The following is a 3,728-nucleotide window of genomic DNA, read 5'->3' on the forward strand; positions in this document are numbered from 1 at the left end:
GAACGTCTGATTTTCTGTGTTGGACGGGAAGTACGGATTAAGGCGATTGCCCATGCCATTCCCATGTTCAGTATGAGTTGCTTTAAGCTAACCAAGAAGATATGTAAGAGTCTTGTCTCTTACTTGGCTAAATATTGGTGGAGTAGTTCCCTTGATCGCAGATCATTACACTGGAAAGCATGGGACGCTTTAACCAAGCCAAAGGCGAAAGGAGGGATGGGATTCCGGGACCTCGAGCTGTTTAACACGGCTCTACTCGGGAAACACGGATGGCGATTGATGACAAATCCTGATTCCCTGTGTGCTCGAGTTATCAAAGGAAGATATTACCCTACATGTGATTTTATGCAAGCCACAGCTCCTCGGTTCTCCTCTTCAACTTGGCGCGCTATCATCGCTGGGAGGGACGCATTGCAGATTGGTCTCCTTAAGCGTATAGGAGACGGCACTACAATTTCTATATGGAACGACAAGTGGATTCCGGGCACTATATCTATGTCAACGGTCTGCAGAATTGGTACTGCTCAGGTGAATTTTGTGGCGGACCTCATTGACCCCAGCAATGGGTCGTGGCTGGTGGATGTGGTGCGCGAGAACTTCATACCCCCAGATGTCGATGCTATTCTCAACATTCCATTGAGGCAGGGAGGGGGTGATGATTCGTTGGCATGGGCTTTTGAACGATCGGGTTGCTACACTGTAAAATCAGCGTATCGTGCTCTAATGACTCGCAACGAGCATATTGCTCTAGAGGAAGGGACGACTACCGAATCTTCAATGACAGATAAACAGATGTGGTCTCGTTTGTGGAAGCTCAAAGTCATTCCCAGAGTGAGAGTCTTCTGGGGGCGGGGGTTGCAAGGCATTCTCCCCGTCGAAGCCACTCTGAAATACCGCCATATTGAGACGGTAAGCACATGCAAATTGTGTCTTCAGTCTGACGAAGATATGATGCATGCACTACTGGAGTGCCCTCGCGCGAGGCAGTTTTGGGATGCAACACCAGAGTGGCTAAATGTTAAAAGGCCGATCCTGCACCCGCTAACCTGGTCAAGGGATATCCTATGTGACGATATATTTTCAGTCTGAAAGAGCGACTCTAGTGACTGTTATGTGGACGATTTGGACCTCTCGGAACAATATCACCCACGACAAAGCTGCGTTCAATCCTAGCCAATCCATGAGAAAGGTGCGGGAAACCCTAGCAGTTCTGTAGCTGCCTCGTGAGCATGCCCGTACTTTGCCGGGCCATGGTTGGCGCCCATCAGAGTTGGGCTGGATCAAAATAAATACTGATGGAAGTATTGCAATGGATGCAATAAGGGGAGGGACAGGGGGAGTTGCTCGATCTCGGTCTTCCTTTCTTGCGGCATGGTGCAAACCCTACCCTGGGATCACGGATCAGCTGATAGCTGAAGCTCTTGCCATTCGTGACGGAGTCATCTTCGCTCGTCTGAGAGGCTATGCAGAAGTGGTTCTTGAGTCTGACAATTTGGAGATTGTGAATCTCTGGAATTCGCGCCAAACATCCCGTGCGGTGGTGGCGCCTATCTTCTTAGAAATTGGGGAGCATGTTCCTTCTTTTAAGTCCTTTGTAGTTCAACATGTTGGTAGGGCAGGCAACGTCTCCGGTCATCTTTGTGCAAAGCAAGCGAGTACATTAGATGTTACGGAGTGTTGGCTTCAATCTACTCCTAGTTTTCTTGTAACCAGCCTCCTAGCAGATTCTGCTAGTGCTGTCGATGTTGAATAAAGAGCTCCCGATTTACTCGCAAAAAAAAGGTGATTGAAATGTGTCGTACTTCCAGTGAACTTCTGTAATAGAATATGAGTTTTTTTTAAGAAACTTCAATGCGTAGTGTCACATTAAAATTTACCGAACCCGAAAATAGAAAAATTATCGTTCAGTTAGAATTTGTAAACTCTCGAGTTCAGTAAAGAAAAGTTGTAGTTGATCAAATTTCGATTTGTTAAACTAGAAGGGAAATGGAAAATTAGAATGTGGCCAAGGAATAGAAAGCGGTGCTTCGAATTTAAGTCGCGACGGGGTGGTGGCGCAGTTGGCTAGCGCGTAGGTCTCATAGCTAACGTGAGTGATCCTGAGGTCGAGAGTTCGAGCCTCTCTCACCCCAACATTTTTTCTTTTTCTTTTTTTCCGTCAGCATTCAGCCATTCCTGAATTATTATTCCACCGACTAGTGTTTTTTCTCCGTTCTGCTGATGCCTGAGACTGGTAAGGTTCGGCAATATACATGTATCTGCTGAGCTTCCTGCACCGTCTCGTCGTCCTGCTGTTCTACCTACACTTGGATCTGCCCCTCCCTTCCCTTGTGCAGTAGCCCTGCTGTTCTGGAAGCGCTCAGTCGCTGGCCGCGCCGGGATGCTCCGGGCTCGTCACCCATGTTCCACCGGCAATCCTGGTGTACATCGGTTCTCCTGTTCTGCTAGAGATTACGTTGAGGCTGAGCCTTTCTTTCCTTGGCGTTTGTTTGCTGTGGCTGTTCCCCCTGTAGCTGAACTCTGTTTTACATTCTGTCTGTAAACACAGACGACTGACAGCGAGTCCAACAACGTCATACCAATAAAACTAGCAAACCGCTCGCCGTTAAGACACAATCATGTCGAGTAGAACAATCCTAAAACCTTATGCTTAATAGCTAAGCACACATCAATTAATACCCGATACAATAGGAGAAAAGAGAACTAAACTGGCTTTCAACTAGGAGAACGAGCACTGCAATCCACACTTTATCTGTTTCGAAAAAAAAACTATCCACACTTTACGCAGACAATTATCTGCGAGTACAAGTGGCAGGTACATGCATATCTTGCTCGTCGCCTGCCTTAGGTCTCTCTGCACAAGCAAATGTGAAGGGCAAATTTGTTATGTGTGACTTTTCCCGACAAAACTTACAATTAGGGAGTTCACGGATCTAAGCAAGGATTTTATCACATTTGCAAAAAAAAACAATGATTTTATCAGGAGCATGAAAGCAGATACGAGTACTGATTCAAACTTGTTATGCATCGTATTGGCCCACTCAAGGTGATGAATGGTCATGTTGACTAGATTTGTGGTAGGCGATCATCTCTAGAGCAACTAGCACCGTGGAGTGAATCTGGCAAGGGAAGCGAAAAGTACTTCCTCGAGGACAGTGGAAATCATGTCTACAAAAGAGAGGCCATAGCGCATCTTCAACACCGACTTATAAATTTACTCCAACACGAATACATAAATCGGTCATCCGATGCTATTCTGTATATGTCCGTCAGTAAATGGCAATTTAAAATTCTAATAAAGTCCGATGCATAGCACGCGCCAGATCACACCAGTGCCGGATCACATGTCCGATAACAACCAAAGAGAGACAAGTATGCTTAAATTTCCACATGCCCGATCACAAAAGAATACGAGTCCAACAGTCCGTGCCGAAAATTAAGATTTTTTGCCCTACCAGACCGGTAATCCAAGCATCCACGCTCAAGGTGTCGTCGCCGGCGCGTAGGCAGCCTCTGCCTCCGCCTCCGCCTCCTCCTCCTCTTTGTCCGCTGCTTCCAACTTAACTTTATGTCGTTGCAACATTTTATAGCGGACGACTTGCACGATCATTCTTGCGTCCGCATCCAAAGAGTCCAAATTCAAGGACAACATCTTGGCTCCTCCACATTGGCCCTCCAAATTCAAGAGCATCACCTTCTTCTCCTCGAGTATGGCCTTCTTCTCTTCG

The 3,728-nt window shown here is 46.7% G+C and overlaps 1 non-coding gene across 1 annotated transcript; it reads left to right on the forward strand.

The window, feature by feature from the left end:
- The first annotated feature begins 2,045 nt into the window (after positions 1-2,045).
- Positions 2,046-2,132, forward strand: TRNAM-CAU. Its single transcript is given in 2 exon segments — positions 2,046-2,083; positions 2,097-2,132. It is a non-coding gene; the product is annotated as a tRNA-Met (tRNA).
- Positions 2,133-3,728: the final 1,596 nt, after the last annotated feature.

Source organism: Triticum urartu, unplaced genomic scaffold (genome assembly GCF_003073215.2).
Source record: "Triticum urartu cultivar G1812 unplaced genomic scaffold, Tu2.1 TuUngrouped_contig_8933, whole genome shotgun sequence".
NCBI classification, from domain to species: domain Eukaryota; kingdom Viridiplantae; phylum Streptophyta; class Magnoliopsida; order Poales; family Poaceae; genus Triticum; species Triticum urartu.